This window comes from Sorex araneus, chromosome 1 (assembly GCF_027595985.1).
Source record: "Sorex araneus isolate mSorAra2 chromosome 1, mSorAra2.pri, whole genome shotgun sequence".
Classification (NCBI taxonomy): Eukaryota; Metazoa; Chordata; class Mammalia; order Eulipotyphla; family Soricidae; genus Sorex; species Sorex araneus.
In genome coordinates, this window is record NC_073302.1 from 346727750 (window position 1) to 346746993 (window position 19244).

Genomic DNA, 19244 nt, shown 5'->3' on the forward strand with positions numbered 1-19244 from the left:
ACTGAAGGGGGTTCTGAGGCCTGGCTAACACATCTGGGGATGGATCTCAAGGGACAGCGCCCTTCCCTAGACAAAAATGAGTGGTTTGAAAGAGGAAAGCACCGCTTGCAATCTAATGCCCTCTCCATGAAACCATCCTAATGCGCCAAGGTTGGCTTTTTAAAAGTTTGTGGGAAGAAATGGCCTCCATTAAAGAAGTAGAGATGCCAGAAATGCCTTGGCAGTGGGTGGAGGATGGTATTAAAAGGCTCAGAGGTAAGAATCTGTCAGAATGAATCAATGATGTAAGACTTGAGCACCCCCACTGGCTTCTATGTTTTTGGAAGGTCCCAAGGACACTCCTTTTGCTTATACAACAAACTTCACTGAAGGCGATCCAGCCCTCTTGAGATGTTTCACTACAAGGTCCTCTGTGCCTCTGGTTTCAGTTCTGAGTGATGCCATGGAAATCTCTGTCATCACAATGGCTGAGAGGGGAATCTGGAGCTCAGGCCTGCGTCTTGAAGTAGAACAGTTCTGTTTGGTATGGTTATTTTGTAACCTACAGATGCTATTCTCATTGATGTATTGGTAGATTTTTGAGCCTTCCTAGAGCTCCAAAATAACCTACTAAATAGGAACATCCAACTTTCAAAGGGCCAGGAAAACCTTTAGTATACACCAGGAAGGCCCCTCATCTACCAGACAGGAAGAAATTACCATAATGCTGGCAAGGTTGGAAATACTCGTGGAAGACTCAGCTATTGACTGAGTCACAGACGGAATAGGCAGTAAGATAGCCCCAGGCAGGATGGTTCCAGGAAGAGAGTGGTGAGGGGAAATCTTCAGTTTTAGACAGCGCAGCAGATCTACACATATGACCGATAAATGGTCTGTATACAGATATGTGCGGGACGTTTGGCAGCTGCTGTGATTAGACACCAATTTTGATCATGGCTCTGTGAGAGAAGTCCACCCAGTAGGTTTAGTTTAATACTGACTGTTTAGAATTGCCACTTTGCAGAGACGATAAAAAGCAGACTGGCTTTTAGGCAATTTTATTATTGTTTGTAAATTCTTGATAGTCTTCAGACCCACACCCTTCTTACCAGTCTTTCCCACCATTCTCTAATGCATCATTGTTCCAAAGTAACAGTGGAGTTCAGATGGGTGGTCAGAAGTCTAAAAGGAGTAATTTTGGGGTCCCTGGTGTGACAGAGGCCTGGGAGCTAGAGGCATGTGTTCAAAGTGTAACGGCGATTCATCTTCCCCATGAATTCCCACCAGAAGGGATCCTTCCTTTTTATTCGTCACCATGAAATTATGAAGTTACTCAAGATTGGGTTTCAGGCAACCCCTTATCAATACCAATCCCTTCTCCAGTGCCCAACTCTCTGCACCAGTTTCTCTCCCCTGCCGATTGCCTCCCACCCATCAGTCTCAACTTTTTAAAATATATAAATGAAGGGCACTTTTTAAAATATAAATGTTTTGACTTGTGGTTTACTGTACTATTGTTTTGTTTTGTTTTTGATTATTTTTTGCTTTTTGGGTCACACCTGGTGATGCACAGGGGTTACTCCTGGCTCATGCACTCAGGAATTACTCCTGGCAGTCTCGGGGGACCACATGGGATGCTGGGAATCGAACCCAGGTCGGCCACGTGCAAGACAAACGCCCTACTCACTGTGTTATTGCTCCAGCCCCTTTACTGTACTATTGTTGATAGAATTTCATGCTCGACCACCTTCTAGCACCACCTTCTCCTTCTGGATGATCTTCCCTTCACTGTTGCTGTTGCCCCCTTCCTGTCCTATCTCCCAGCATCCACAGGTGACATGTTTCCCAGCTGAGTGTCAGTTCTCATATTCCCTGTTTCCATTGTCTTTGGATCCGCATTATTCCTCCATTGTCTCCCTATACTCTGCATATGAGAGTGATGCACATCATTCTGTGTTGGTCTCTCATCCTCTGACTACCTTCACTCAGCATGTTACTTTCCAGGCCCTTCCAAGTACCAGCAAACTGCATGACTTTATCTTCGTTTGGCTGAGTGGATGTGTACCATAGTTTCTTTATCCAGTCATCTATTCGTGGACATTTGGGTTGTTTCCAATTTTGACTATTGAAATGCTGCAAGAAACACAGTCATGCAAATGTCTTTTCTCCATTTTGTTTTTTGGACCTTGGAATATATTCCAAAAGGTGAATCCCTTTCAGAAGAGACATAAAACAAATGTCAGACTTCAAAACAAAATCATGATGCCTGAACAAAGACGGCCAAGATGTAGGCTGTGTTGAGTGCAAGCCTTAAGTCTCTGTCACCAAGGCTGACTGAGCTTGTGTTCCTGCTAAACATCTAACATCCCTTATAGATGCCCCAATCAGCTCACTATGGAACGTTGGTTTCATCCAAACCTTTCTACCTGGTATGATCAGTGCTTCATCTTGATAGGTTTGACATGTCTTCTGAATCTGATTTCCTTTTCCCCAGTGTCTTGAGAGGAAGGGAGGAAAAAGCTGTGACAGTATGGAGCAAATACACAGGGAGACTGGGGCATATCTGAGGGTTGGAGGGAGTGAACAGTACTGTCAACTATTGGTATTGACTCAATTCCCTATATGTCTTTAATTTTTTCTCTCTCCATAATTTTTTCAGTGCTATTGTTTTTTGTTTTCATTAAGTCACCATGTGAAAAGTTACAACGCTTTCAGGCTTAAGTCTCAGTCATACCATGATCGAACACCCTTCCCTTCCACCACCAAGATCCCCAGTATACCTCCCATCCCACCCCCACCCCCCCGCCTGTGTGGCTGATGATTTTCACTTTACTTTCTCTTTACTTTGATTACATTCAATATTTCAACTGGAAACTCACTATTATTATTTGGAATTTCCCCCCAACAATCAGACCTGCCGAAAAGGCAGCATTTGATCATTTGCTTTCCATTGCTGAGAATGAAGAGCATATAAGGTTTTGGATTTCTGGTATTTTAGTAATCAAGTCCAGAGAAATTCCTGCCAGAAATTGCATCATTGCAAGCTCATACCTCTGTTTAGTGGGCCTTATAAGATGGCGGTTGCCACGCCGCCACCAGGGAAAGGAAAAGCTGAGAGAGAAAAACCTTTCCCCTCCCGGGGCAGCATGGGGCTGCTTAGTTCACAGTCTAGAGACATTCCTGCAAGAAGCTGTTGGTGCCGAAAGTAGTTAATTGGCTTCCAAGATCATGGGCATTCAGCAACGGAGGGGCCGCTTGTATGCGGCTGCTCGGGTCACATCTGGGTGGATGTGCAATTGTTCTTTATTTTATTTTATTTTATTTTATTGACTCACCATGTGGAAAGTTACAAAGTTCTCAGGATTATGTCTCAGTTATAAAATATTCAAACACCCATCCCTTCACCAGTGCCCATATTCCACCACCAAAACCCCAGTATACCTCCCACCCCCTTCTCCCCACCCACAACTGCGTAACTGATGAATTTCACTTCATTTTCTCTTTACCTTGATTACATTCCATATTTCAATACAAAACTCACTATTGTTGTTGGAGTTTCCCCCCAAGAAAGACAGCCCTACTGCCAAGGAAGCATTTGATAATTAGTTTTCCATTGCTTAGAATGAAGAGATATGTAGTCCCACTGCTCCAAGTACAAAACTCTTTTTTTTCCTTTTCCCTTTTTTTTTTCTCATCCCCCTTCCCGCACCTCATAATATGGTGGACGCCATGCCTCATTTCTTCCCGAAAATGGGAAGAGGGATATTTCCTCTTCTCGGCCGGCATGGGGCTATAGCTTAGTTCACAGTCTAGAGAAATGGCTGCTACTTTGATTACCTTCAATATTTCAACAAGAACTCAGTTATTGTTTGGAGTTTCCCCCCAAAGTCAGACCTGCTAAAAAAGGAACCGTTTCACATTGCTGACAATTAAGAAATGTTAAGTCCTGCGCGGTTTTGGATTTCTGTATAAAGTCCAGGGAAAATTCTGCCAGAAATTGCATAGCCCAGCTCACAGTCCCAGTGCATTGCTGTAGGAAGTCGCTCTGGATGCCAAAATAGGTTAGAAGACCTCTGGAATCAAAGTCTTTAGCAGCAGAGGGTCCTATCATACTACTGCTTAGCTACTGGAAACTCTTAGCTGATATTTATTGAGAATCCAATATACCTAAGAGTTTAATCCCCTGTAAAGACCTTTAATTGATGGTTAAATGGGTGAGAGAATATGAAAGCCAGGTTTCTATGAACTTAATCATTTATATTCTGACTTTTCCACATGCAGATGATAGTAATAGGTTATGATAGGCAGAATTCTAAGATGACTTATAATATAATCTTCCCTGGAGCACGGATATGCAGGACCTATGAATATGAAGCAATATCAAGGGTCTGAAAACACGTGCAACAGTTAGGGCACTTGGCTTGCCCATGCCAATCTGGGTTTGATCCTCAACACCACCACGTATGATTCCCTGATCATGGTCAGGACTCTGAGAACAGAGTCCAGAGTAAGCCCTGAGCACCACTAAACAATGCCCCCAAAAAAAATAGAAAGGAAGAAGCAGCAGCTGCACTATCGCTCTTGAGATTATGCTTCATTAAATAGCAAAGGAGAAGGGATCTCGTATGTAACTAAGGTCTCTAATCAGTTGAGTTTTAGTTAAGAAACCAGGAGATTTCTGAGAACTGAGGATCAGAGTCAAGTAGCAAAACCCACACTTCACATGGGTAAGTCCCTGAGTTTTACCCCTGGCACCTGATGGCCCTCTGAGCATCACTGGGTATGGTCCTCCAAGCACTGCACCCCAAAATCCACACTACCATGACTCAGAATCACCAGAAGTGGTGATTTAGAAAATGGTGGGGAGGAAAGAAAAGGTAGGTGTGTCAGAATGGTCATCATGAACAGACAAGAAATTAATGTTAATGAGAATATGAGAGGGGGGTAGATCCTTGTACACTGCCAGTAGAAGTATAAATTGGTATAACCATTCTGGAAAACAGTATGGAAGTTCCTAAAAATATTAAGAAGGTCCAGAGCAATAGTACCATTGCCTTGCACACAGCTGACCTGCGTTTGATCCCTGGCATCTCATCCCCTAGCCCACCAGAAGTGATTCCAGAGACCTGAGCGCAGAGTCAGGAGTCAACCCTAAGCATGCTAAGTATGGCCCCAAAACCACAAATAAAGAAAAAAATGAAGAGTAGAACAAGAATAGAGCTCTACAACAGAAAATAAATTATCTAGAATTGCCTGTAGTAGGCAGGCTTGAATGGTGGTAGGGAAATTAAAAATAATGGTGGTGGGAAGGTGTAATGGTGGTGGGATTGGTGTTGAAATATTGAATGTCATCAATGTGAACAATCTTATGAAAATAAAATTTTTTAATTATTTTTAAAAAACAAAGGTAGATGTTTTACAGTGCCTGTAGTCTAATTTGCTGTAGTCTAATTTGTAGGAGAGCTGTGGCCTTACCTAAGATGAAGATGTTTTACGGCTGCCCCTGATAAAGTAAGTCACTGTAATCCCCATAGCTGCAAAGAAATAAATTCTTCCCACCATCTTGTGAGTTTCAAAGAGACCTTAAGCCACAGCTCCAGAAACACTCTGGTTATAGCATATGGAACCTCAAGCAGCTCACCCAGTTGTGTTGGGGGAGGTTTCATTTGTTTGGTTTTGGGTTTGTTTTTTGGTTTGGTTTGTTGTTGTTGTTGTTGTTGTTGTTGTTTGGCTTTTTGGGTGACACCCAGCGATGCTCAGGGGTTACTCCTGACTCGACACTCAAGATTACTCTGGTGATATCACTGTGTCACTGTCATCCCGTTGTTCGTCAGTTTACTTGAGCGGGCACCAGTAACATTTCTATTCTTCTCAGCCCTGAGATTTTAGCAGCTGCTCCTTCCTCATCTTTCCCAACAATTGGAGGCTCTCTCAGGGTCAGGGGAATGAGACCTATCGTTACTGTCTTTGGCATATCGAACACGGGTAGATTGCCAGGTTACCATTTCCTTATGCACTCTGGTGGTCCTCAGAGGAATACATAGGATGCCGGCAATCAAACCCGGGTTGGCTTCCAGCAAGGGAAATACCCTACTCGCTGCACTATCTCCCTAGCCCACACCCAGTTGTCCCATGCCTGGACTTCAGGCTTGCAGAAGCCAAAAGGGAAGAAGTGATTGTTCTAGGCCACCCAGTTTATTGCAGCACTCCGGAACTACCCCCATGCCTAACTACTCACTTCTCCCCAGCTTTCTGCCTGTCACACTCCCCACACTCCCTTTATAGTTTCTCCTGAAAGCATGTCTTCAATAAGTCACGTACACAATAACCCTTGATTGGTGTCTGCTCTGGGCGCTCCAGCCTCCAACGGTCACCCGCTTCCTCAAATGCATTTCAGCCACAGCTCCCGAATGACCTATCCTTCTCCTCATGCCCTCCCTTTAGCTTTGGCTTGTCCCCCAATGTCCTCTCCTTCAGAGGTGGAGCTTGCAGAGCACACCCAGCTCTGGTCACAGAGGAGGACGTACTAAAACAGTGTGGGATGTAACAGAACCCAGGCCCCTACCCTCTGCAATGAGGTCGATTTGAACCAAGCCTTCGACAAGTGTGTTCTCTGGGTGTGGAGGCAGGGAACACTTGAAAAAACATTATGAGCTGTAAGAGATGAACATCAGAACTGTGTCCAGGGAAATTTTGGGCTTGGGCTGTATGAAAACATATCTCACATGGAACACTGAATCAGTGGTACTACGGGAAAATCAGAATTCAAAGAACTGAGCAACAGGGAAGGTGGAGTTTTAAAACACAATCAAAGTGACCAAGGGTAAAAGAAAGTCATCTGAGTGGAATAAACTTTAAGTATAAGCCAGTTGCCTCCAGTTAGTTCCAGGAGCCAGAGAGGGAGCAGGCAGTTAAGTGGAAACTGGCCCTTTCACGTTTCCTAGCCCATTTCCCACTCAACATAGGAATCTCGTCAATGGCATCCTTGACTGGTTTTCACACCATTTGATTTTGGAACAGATCAAATGGACAGAAGCTTCTTTACATTTGTGGACCAAGTCAGCCTCGTAGACAGCCATTTTCTGCTGCTTCCATGGAGTGAAATCCAGGGTTTCTTGACCTTTTCCCAGCTGTGGTCCCCCTCAAGCCTGTTTCATCCCAGTGACCCTCCTGTCCAGTTGGTTAGAGTTCTAATCAAATTCTGTTCTTTCCCCCTTGATGGTCGGTGTGGTTTTCACCTATGGCCTCCTTGGAATACCCTCAGGGCCGTATAACTCTGTTAAGAAAAGGTGGCACAAGTCACTGATCCTCAACTGTCTGCCTTTTGGGGGTGGAGTGCAGGGCCGTCTGGGGAAAGAAGGCACGTCTGATTTCACTAGGCAAGGGGAGAGTCAGGCTTCCACCTGGCAGTTTGGGGGTGGGGAGGGGCCACCCCACTTGGTGCTAGTACTGGGATCAAACATAGGGTCTTACACATGCAACATATGAACTATGTCCACCGTTAGTTAGACCGAAATATTTTTTATTGCCAAGGCATCCAGTTTGAAGACAGCTTCCTCAATCAGACACATTTCCAGTAGAGGCATGGAGGATGATCCGGCCCCCGAACCCTAGAATTTTTCTTTATTTTAGACATCTCTGGTTACTGAAACAACTAGTTCCCTCCTTTTCCCTTCCCACCCCTGAACTCGCACACGTGTCTTTTAAATCCTCTAGTTGACTGAATTCTAGAAGTCTGTGGTACCCACCCGAGAGCAAGGCACATGCCTGCTCCCTCCCCACAGCCTGGCTCAGGGGCCCTGGAGTACTGTGGACTCTGCAGGACAGCCCTGCCTCTCCACTAAGTTCCCTCATGGTTGTTACTGAGGTAGTTCTTGAGATTGTAGTAAGACCCACAGAGGCTGACTTAGAGATGTGACTGTCTGGAGGGCTCACCTCAGGCCCAAGTGAGCATCTTCTAATTTTTTTTTTCTTTTTGGGTCACACTTGACAATGCACAGGGGTTACTCCTGGCTCTACCCTCAGGAATTACTTGTGGTGGAGTCTCACGCATGAAGGAACCAGTAGAGGAACTCAGGTGTATGGGACCTGGGGCTGAGATCTCCAAGCCTGCTTGGATCAGGTCTGGGCCTCTTCCGCTCAGATCCCCCATTTTCCAGTAGCTAGGCAGTCACACCCAGAAATTGCCCCCGGCACCGTGTAATTCCATAAATGGCCAACATCCAGAGACTATAAAAACTGAGTTCCCATCTTATAGCCTAGTTCTCCCTCTCGGAGAACCTGGCAAGCTACTGAGAGTTTCCTGCCCGCGTGGGAGAGCCTGGCAAACTCCCCGTGACATATTCATATGCCAAAACCAGTAACAGTGATGGGTCTCATTCCCCTGACCCTGAAAGAGCCTCAAATGCGGCACCATTGGGAAGAACGAGTAAAGAAAGGCTGCTAAAATCTCAGGGCTAGGACGAATGGAGATGGTACTGAGACTGCTAGAGAAAATCGATGATCAATGGGATGATGATGATGACAATGGTGCTCAGGGGACCATATGGGATGCTGGGAATCGAACCCAAGTCGGCCATATGCAAGGCAAACATCCTACTCGCTGTGTTATCACTCCAGCCCCTCTTCTAATATTTCTAACTAATCGCACCACATCACTGCAGTGGAGAGAGATTTGGATGTCTTCATAAGCACTGAGCAGCAGTGTGCCTGGGTCTGCACCTCCGGCAAACCATCTCCCAGGTACAGGCAGCCAGATGGGGGCCTCAATTCACTGCTTCCCACTGGAGATAAATTTTGACCCTGAATCCCAGCTTGGTAGACTAGAACATAATGTCCCTTCGCCATGCTTGTCTACTTGCTTGCCTCTGTGACTCTCTGTGTTCTTTCAAAAACATCTTGAAGTCCACTCTGATGGGTGATCCTGGAAACTGTACTAAAGCTGAGAATCACTTGTCAGAAATCCTGGTTCTCAGTGAGGGGCCACTGTCCTCAGGCTCCCCTGCTGGAGAAGACAGCTGTACTTTGTTGGTTCCACACAACACAGTTTTCTCAGCTGGGAACTAATGTCCCTGGGATTTCTTCAAGCGGGGATGGTTTCTGGTCCTGGTTCTTAGTAGAATGCCCCCAGCATGCTGTTACTCAGAGTGTGAATTATGACACGTAATTGGGAATGTTAGAACTTAAAAGAATCTAAATATCATCATGAGTAGTGTGTCAAGCTTTTCTCTGAACTACAAATCTAAGGGAGAAACACAAATTGTCATTGCTACCTTCTCTTAAAAGACAAGAAAACAGGGGCTGTAGCGATAGTACAGCGGGTGAGGCATTTGCCTTCCATGCGCCTGACCTGGGTTTGATTCCCAGCATCCTATATGGTCCCCCAAGCACTGCCAGGAGTAATTCCTGAGTGCAGAGCCAGAAGTAACACCTGTGCATCCTGGGTGTGACCCAAAAAACACAAGAAAACAAATCTAAATGCTAAGTACCTTGCCAAAGATCATCTTATTGAAGGTCATTATTAAGATTTACCATGGGGAAGTGGGAGTGCAGAGGAAGAATTACCATGGAACCTGAGAGATAGTACAGCACATAGGGCACTTACCTTGCACACGTCCAACCTTGATTAGCTTCTCAGCATCCCTACGGTCTCCAGAGCCTGCAAGGAGTGACTCCTGAGTGCAGGCCAGAAGTAATCTGAACCTGCCGGGTGTGGCCCAAAACGAAAACAAAACAGAAAAAGAATTATGGGGCATAGGGCTTGGAGAGGTAGTGGGGTGTTAAGGAAGTTGCCTTGCAAGGAACTGACCATGGTTCAATCCCCAGAACCACAGATGATCCTTCAAGCACCACCAGGAGTGATTCCTGAGCATATAACCAAGCATAAGCCCTGAGTATAGCCAGGTGTGTGCGCCCTCCCCTGAAAAAAAAATCACCTGACATCTAGAATAGTGGTTTATAGAACATTAAGAATCACACTTGTGGAACAGGGGCAATAGCACAGCAGGTATGGCATTTGCAAGCTGCCGACCCTGGTTTAATCCTCGACATCCCAGATGGTTCCCCATGTCCCACCAGGAGTGATTTCTAAGTGCAGAGCTAGGAGTAAGGTCTGAGCACCATGAGGTGTGGCCCAAACAATAAAAACAAAAACAAAGGATCCCAGTATACGTGAGGCTGTGGCTCAAGTGAGCCTTGCATGTGTGTGGCCCTGAGTCTGATTCCTGGCACTAGGTGCTCCTTGCCCAGTACTTCCAGCAGTGGGCCTGAGACTCCTGAGCCCTGCCAGTATGGCCCCACAACAATTTCAGGAAAAGTTATTCATTTGCATTTTTCCTGTTATAAGAATTCACTGCCAACATGAGGGTTGTGAGAATTAGTGCCTGCAGGATAAACATTAAAAGTATCTATTGATCTGTATCAGGGATCATGCTAGGATGGAAACAATGATATTTGCGAATAATTCTTCTTTGAGCTGAGGATACAGTTCAGCAAAAGATGCCTTGTGTACTAGAAGTCAAAGCGTGGGAGCTGGAAAGGCAGGCCAGTGGTTAGCGCACATGCCTCACACACCTCAGCTTTATTCAGACATGAATGACATGTATATTGCAGACAATACCATGAGCAGTATCCATCTTTAACCTCAAATGACCCAAGTTTAATCCCTGGTACCACATGGTTCCCAGGAATCCCTGGGTGCAGTCCTGGAGGCCAGGTAATTGGAGGCGCCACAGGATGGGGTAGGACAGCATCCTCTGGCCTCCCACTAAATCACACTGCCTGATGGCCAAGAATTACTGGAAGGGAGTCCTAGGCCTCCTGAGCATTCCCTCCTGAGCCCCCAAAAGAAGCCTGAGGTTTGAGTCCCAGCCTCACAAAATAGCACGATAGCATTGTTGTCCCATTGCTCATCGATTTGTTCAAGCAGGCACCAGTAACATCTCCATTGTGAGACTTGTTGTTACTGTTTTTGGCATATTTAATATGCCACGGGGAGCTTGCCAGACTCTGCCGTATGGGAGGATACCCTCAGTAGCTTGTTGGGCTCTCCTAGAGGGACGGAGGAATTGAACCTGGGTCGGCTGCATGCAAGGCAAATGTCCTACCCACTGTGCTAACACTCCAGTCTCCCACACAATAAAATGAGGAAATATTCATTTTATAAAATTATTTTTCTAGTGACTGGAGCAATTGCACAGCGGGTAGGGTGTTTGCCTTGCACGCAGCTGACCAGGGTTTGATTCCCAGCATCCCATATGGTCCCCTGAGCACCACCAGGGGTAATTCCTGAGTGCAGAGCCAGGAGTAACCCCTGTGCATCGCCAGGTGTGATAAAAAAAAAATTCTAGCGATTGGGAGATGGTGCTTTAAGACTCAAGTTCAGACCTCAACATCAAATCACAATCTATAAAGTACATCAAAGACAAGGTCAGCAAAATCCTCCACAGTATTGAAGCTAAAGGTATCTTCAAATATTATATGCAACTGATCAACCAAATGGAAACAGAGAAAAACAAATGGGACTATATTAAACTAAGAAGCTTCTGCACCACAAAAGATACAGTGACCAGAATACAAAGACAATATATAGAATGGGAAAGGATATTCACCCAACACCCATCTGATAAGGGGTTGATATCAAAGGTATATAAGGCACTGGTTGAACTCTACAAGAATAAAACATCCAACCCCATCAGAAAATGGGGTGAAGAAATGGACAGAAACTTTCTCAAGGAAGAGATACGAATGGCCAAAAAGCACATGAAAAAATGCTCCTCATCACTAATCATCAGGGAGATGCAGATCAAAACAACCATGAGATACCACCTCACACCACAGAGAATGGCACACATCCAAAAGAACAAAAGCAACCACTGTTGGAGAGGATGTGGGGAGAAAGGGACCCTTCTACATTGCTGGTAGGAATGCCAACTGGTTCAGCCCTTTTGGAAAACAATATGGACGATTCTCAAAAAATTAGAAATTGAGCTCCCATTTGACGCAGCAATACCACTTCTAGGAATATATCCCAGAGATGCAAAAAAGTATAGTTGAAATGACACCTGCACTTGTATGTTCATCGCAGCACTGTTTACAATAGCCAGAATCTGGAAAAAACCTGAGTGCCTGAGAACAGATGACTGGTTAAAGAAACTTTGGTACATCCACACAATGTAATACTATGCAGCTGTTAGAAAGGATGAAGTCATGAAATTTGCATATAAGTGGATCAACATGGAAAGTATCATGTTAAGTGAAATGAGTAAAAAGAGAGGGACATCGAAAGATTGCACTCATTTGTGGAATATAAAGTAACAGAATGGGAGACTAGCACCCAAGAATAGTAGAGATAAGTTACAGGAGGATTGCCTCAAGTTTGGAAGCTGGGCTCACATATTGGGGGAGAAGGCAGCTCAGATAAAGAAGGGGCCAGCAATTAAAGGGTGCTAGGAGGGCCCACTCTGGATGGAAGATGCGTACTGAAAGTAGATTATAGACTGAACATGATGGTCACTTGATACCTCTGTTGCAAACCAGAACACCCAAAAGGAGAAATATAACAAAAGGGAATGCCCTGCCGCAGAGCAGGATGGGGTGGGGGGATGGGATTGGGGGGTGGGAGGGATACTGGGTTCATTGGTGGTGGAGAATGGACACTGGTGGAGGGATGGGTTCTCGAACATTGTATGAGGGAAACACAAGCACAAAAATGTGTGAATCTGTAACCGTACCCTCACAGTGATTCTCTAATTAAAAAATAAATTAATTAATTTTTAAAAAGACTCAAGTTCAAACCCAGGCACAATACACCACCCTTAGCATGACTTATACCTCTCTGGAGTGCCCAAGCACCCTGGGGTGTTCCTGGTGGTGGCTGTGACCCAAAGGTCCACTCAGCTCTGCATCCTTTGACCCTAGTGTTGAACCGTCTGGGCTGGTTAAGAATCACCAGGAGTAGCCCCTAGGCCCCAGGTACAGCTGGAGGCTCCTCCCAAAGTACTTTGAAAATTATCTTCCCAGCTTTATTTAGACATGAATGACATATATATATATATATATATATATATATATATATATTGCAAAAGATACCTACCATGATCAGGGTAACCCATCTTTTACCTCACATGATTGCCATGTAATATAAAAAAGAATTTATTTTTATTTAGGTAGCATTGACATTGAGAATGTAAATGTTTATATATTTTAGGGGTACAATGTTACCACCACCCGAATTCAAATATCCCTCCACCACTGGCCTTCACACCTTTTTAGCCCACTCTTCCCAACCCTAGTACCTCCATTCTCTGGTCAGAGTAAGGAAAACAGAATCCTTTACTCCTGAGACTTACTAAAGAAACTATAACAATTCTGCTAGATAGAAATGATAATCTTAACAAACTGACAAGGAAATTTATCACGTTTCTAATGGGTTCAGATAAACAACATAGAGAATATAAAGAAGAGAACAAATATGTTATGGTAACAAAAGTATTTCAGCATTTTGGTTTAAAATCAAAATTCTAAGCTGTCGTTTTCATTATCAAAGAACAAAATCACACTGTACTTCCCTTTTCTTCAGTTTCTTATCTTAAGGGTATATTACTATATTTTAATAAAAGTGCAGAAATCAAAAAATGATAAGAAATGATTGAAAAGGAACAAGATTGAGAACAAAAGATAGAGATGAGACAGAATGTTGAGCAGAATTCCTTAAAATTAGACAACAGGGGATCTCAGCTGAATATAAAGAAAATTAAAGAAAGGAGCAGAGGCCTGTATTAATCTCTGTTAGGATTGGCATCACGGAATACTATAGACTGGGTGGCTTAGAAACACAAATTCACTTTTGTACAATTCTGCATCTCAGAGTCTGGGTCAGGGTACGCAAGGCTGGCCTCTGCAGGGTCCTCTGCTCCTGCTTGCAGGCAGCAGTCTTCTCTGGGTTCTGGAGCGTCTTTTCTTCTGAGGCTGTGCCTTGAGAGAAAGCCCTGGGACCTCTCCCACTTCCTAGCTGGGTACCTGTCCTGACAGGAAAAGTGGCTTTCAGGCCCATCAGGTTAAGGCCCCACTTCGATGACCTCATTCACCTTTATTACCTCCTTAAAGGTTCTTTCTCCAGATATGGTCACCATGAGAATTGTTGTTTTAAATGTGGAACGCTTCATGAATTTGCATATCGTCCTGTGCAGCGGTTGTGCTCATCTTCTCTGTGTCATTCCCATTTCAGTGTGTGTGTTGCCAAAGCTAGTAGGAAACGGGAATTTTTAAGAGGTTCCTTTGTCTGTTTGTTTTGGGGGAATAGTGAGGGGCTATCCCTCACTACCTGTTGGTGCTTAGGGTTGCTCCTGACTCTGTGTCTAGTGATCACTCTGGAGTGCAGGAAGTCAGACCCAGGTCAGCTGCATGCAAGACAAGTGCCCTACCCACTGTACCCTTTCTCTAGCTCACAGTGGAATTTCTTTTTTTTTTAATTTATTTTATTGAATCACCAAGTGGAAAGTTACAAAGTTCTCAGGCTTATATCTCAGTTACACAATGCTCAAACACCCATCCCTTCACCAGTGCCCATATTCCACCACCAATAAAAACAAAAACAAAACAAAAACAAAAACAAAAAAAAACAGTATACATCCCACCCCTCACCCCCCAACCCCCCCGTGCGTGACTGATAATTTCACTTCCTTTTCTCTTTACCTTGATTACATTCCAGATTTCAACACACAACTCACTATTGTTGTTAGAGTTTCAAAACAGACTCACTATTTTTGTTGGAATTTATCCCCCAAGAATACAGTTCTATTAACAAGGAAATATTTGATAATAAGTTTTCCACTGATGAGAATGAAGAGATAAAATGTCGCGCGGCCGCAGTAGCGGCCGCAAGGTTTACAATTTCTGTATTATAGTAATTAAGTCCGCGGAGATTTAAGTTGGAAAATGAATCATTTCCCTTCCTGGAACCAGCAAAAGCTCAGTTCACAGTCTCCATACATGGTTGCAAGCACTTGCTGGAACCCCAAATCCTAAAGCTGTCTCTGGTTCCCGCTAGTTCCACATCCACCGGTTGTGCAGAGGCATGGGCACCTGGGCCAAAACTTCACAGTAGAATTTCTTGGGTGACACATTCAGTTCAGAAGATACTTCCTCTGCCTTTTTCTTTCTCTTTTCTTCTTTCTTTCTTTCTTTCTTTCTTTCGTTCTTTCTTTCTTTCTTTCCTTCCTTCCTTCTTTCTTTCTTTCTTTCTTTCTTTCTTTCTTTCTTTCTCTCTTTCTCTCTCTTTCTTTCCTTCTTTTTGTCTTTCTGTCTTTATTTCCTTTCTTCTTCCCTCCCTCCCTCCATTCCTTTCTTCTTTCCTTTCTTTTCTTTCTCTCTTTCTTTCTTCCTTCCTTCCTTCCTTCCTTTCTTTCTTTCTTTCTTTCTTTCTTTCTTTCTTTCTTTCTTTCCTTCTTTTCTTTCTTCTTTCTTCTTTTTTTCATATTTTTGGTTTGGGGCCATACCTGACAATTCTGGGGGGTTACTTCTGATTCTGCACTCAGGAATAACCCCTGGAAGTGCTTAGGGAACCATATGGGATTTTGAACCCAGTTATTGAAGCCTGGTGTATCAAAGGCAAGGCACAAACCGTACCTGCTATACTACTCCTTTTTCATCACTATGCACTAAACTCATTCCTTTTCTTGAAAGTGTTCTGGTGATCACATAAAACAAAACAACAGAGAATTAGTGTTCAGGCTTGGGGGGATATCTCAGAAGGTGGGAGGGCATAATCAGCATGCTCGAGTTTTTAACCGATTCTGGACACCACGTGGTCCCCAAGCACTGTCAGTGTGGTCATAAGGGCCCCTGGCATTGTAAGACTTAGGCAGCACTGTGGCCCAGCACAAGTCACCCCTAGCACCTGAGAACTCAGGCCAACTTTTATCAGGAATAAGTCTAGGCTCCCTAACATTGGGGGCAAGCACACCCCCTCCCCAAAAGACACACTTTATCTGTTAGGGTTGTAGCTGCACGTCATGCTTCAAAGTGTATTTTGTGAGTCAGGGGCTTATTTGTCTCTGAGGAGCTTCACCTCTATTCATACAAACCACAGTAACAGAGGAGTGGGACCTTTCTCAGCCTGTGACAACTAACTGCACGGAGCCAATCAATTATTAACAGTTCCCAGCCTTACTCATAATTTTGTTCAATCCTTTGCTGTCACTGAATAGTTTCGATTTCTTTTCTGGCACAACTATATATTTTCTGCATATGGTTACATCGACAGCATATGTATTAAAACTACTGCAGTACATTGTTGATATCTGACACAACAGAAAGAGGAAGCTGTTATGAAGGTCATAGAGAAATGCTCTATTGAATTTCTCCTTTGGATGACAGAAAATCACTCAGGGGCTGAGCACAAGCGTTGCGTGCAAGAGGCCCGGGTCCATCCCCAGCTCTGCAGGGTTCCAGGCACTGGGGAATGACCTCCAGCACTGCCAACTGTGGCCAAAAATAAGCCCTGAATGAATCAATGAGTGAAAACATTTTCCTCTTGGCAGTGTATTTAGTAACTGAAGTTAATAGAAGAATACTATTGACTAATGTGGTCAAGCTCTTCATGTCAAATGCTTTCTTTTCAAAATTAAACTTTTTATTGCAAAAGGAAATGCAAATAGATGGGACGATAGATAACTCTTGGTTAAAGAAAAGTTGAAAATAAAATTACCCAATGAAACAGAAGAAAAAAACCTGAAATGGCAGGTGTTTATAGTATAGCCACAATGTCACATTATTTGTTAAAATTTGGGAGAAATAGCTAAAGCCATATTCAGAGAAAACTCCAGTGCTTTATTAAAAAGAAGAAATTTCAATGCTTTAATTAATGCTTTAATAAACAGGATACACCAAGGCTAGAGAGTCTGTACAGCAGGTAAGGCACTTCTTCTCACGAGGCTGACACTAGCTTGATCCCTGGCACCGCATATGATCACCACCCAGAACTGCCAGGAGATCCCTGAACACAGAGCCAGGTGTAGACCTGAGCACTGCCAGGTGTGGTCCAAAAATTATTTTAAATATTTTAAGAAAAATAAACAACAATTATGCATTTATTTCAAGAAAATCAAAAGAGAGTAGGGCGAAAGAACGTTCCAAGCATTATACTAAAATTAGAAACATTTGGGTTTGGGAAGTATCTGACATGTGAGACCCTGAGTTCAGCCCCTGGCATTGTCACACACACAAAAATAATCAGGAACTTCAAAGGTGAATATTGGCAGGGTCAAAAAAAACTACAAGTTTATTTTTAAACTTCTAAGACAAAATATATCATGCATAAAAATAAAATGCAAATAACAGACTGGGAAAAGTACATGCAACATATGGCAGAAATATAATTAGCATACTCAATATGTACAAATATCCATTAAATCAATAAAAGTAAACAAATGCATTTTTAAATGGTAATTAGACAGAAAATTCACAGACATCAAAAAACTATCATACAGATAAAAAGAAATAACTAAATTTACTGACAAAGAAGTACACATTTAAAAAAAATGATTTGTATCTAGGAGGTTAAGAAAAATATAAAGGACAGATTTTGCTGCCATGAGAAGGGAAATTGGCATCAATCTCGTGGACAGTTCATAGAAATTTAAACTGGTATCACTTTTATTTGGAAAAGTTGATTTTGACAGTATGTTTGCATTTAAAATTGGAATATTAACATGTTCAAGACTGTGGCCTGAGCAAACACGTACATTTCTTATATTGGCAGCATTGTGGATGTTTAGCATCAGGCAATTCACTGCAACCTTGTCAAGCACTGCAGGTTAAGCATCATTTCGAGCTCCACAACCAGTTGCCATTAGAATCCCCAGCATCACTCTTTCCTCCCCAAAAGACAACCAAAAGTACCAAAATAGTGGCACATACATTACCAAGTAGAGGGAAACATTGCCCAGAATTGAGAATTATTAATATAGATATTGAACTTCTTATGACCTATCTACATCAAGTATTAATAATGGTCTTCTTTGTGGTATAGGATTATAGAGTTTGATCTCTTATGTGATACTTATTGTATGTATATGATATTTGCTATATAATGTATTTAAATACAGACATATTTATATACCTAATATATGTTGAATATAACAGACAAATGTTTAAATATATTATTTATATTTAAATTGAAAGGCTGGAGCGATAGCACAACGGGTAGGGCATTTGCCTTGCACGCAGCTGACCCGGGTTCAATTCTTCCACCCCTCTCGAAGAGCCTGGCAAGCTACCCATGGCGTATTTGATATGCCGAAAACAGTAACCAGTCTGACAATGGAGATGTTACTGATGGCCGCTCAAGCAAATTGATGAGCAACAGGATAACAGTAATACAGTGACAGTAATTTAAATTCATAGCACTCATTATTATTACCCAAAAAAATGTTAAGAAATAACTGGGCACCAGTTTATAGCTATTTATTTTAAATTTGGTATAATTAAGCCTGCATATTACTCAAAGATTACTCAAACTATGAATCTAGAGCTGGAGGGATTGATCTACTTTTCAGAAAAGGAACAAAAATAAATCCTAAGAAAATATGTCCGTGGCATTTTGTGAGTGACTTCATTCTGATTACTTTATTATAGTTGTGTGGGTCAAAAGATAACACGCCATAGAATAAGAAATTCAACTTTGGCATTATTTTTCAGCTAATACAATTCACCTACCATCCAATTCACCCTCTTAAGCTTTACATTCTTATGACTTTTAAGAAATTCAGTATGTTTTACAACTAGTTCTGTTATCTAATTCCAAAACTCTTTTCATCATCTCACAGAACAATCATATTTGTTAACAGCCACTCACGATCTCCCCACCTCTGCTCACCCTTCAGCCCTTGGCCACAACTACTTTATTCTCCATCTCTATGAATTTGTCTATTCTAGGCATTTTATATAAATGAATCATACAATACATGACCTTTTATATAGGACTATTTCACACAGTGGGATGTCTTCGGGGTATGTCATGCAGTAGTGTGATTTATACTTAACTCCTTTCTATACATGAAAAATACTCCATGTACGCATAGATTGCATTTTGCCTAAACATTTATTACTTAGTGGATATTCGGGTTGCTCCCATTTTGGAACTATTACAAACAGTGATGCTGTGAACACTTGAAGCAAGCTTTTATATATGTCCTCTTTCTCTCCAGTATAATTAGCAATATGATTGCTGGACTACGTAATTCTACTTTGTAAGTCCTTATTTA

General features: G+C 42.8%; 1 non-coding gene across 1 annotated transcript; it reads right to left on the minus strand.

The window, feature by feature from the left end:
- Positions 1 to 14124: 14124 nt before the first annotated feature.
- On the minus strand, positions 14125 to 14235 carry LOC129401440 (U6 spliceosomal RNA). Its single transcript, XR_008628348.1, has one exon. It is a non-coding gene; the product is annotated as a U6 spliceosomal RNA (small nuclear RNA).
- Between the last annotated feature and the right edge of the window lie 5009 nt (positions 14236 to 19244).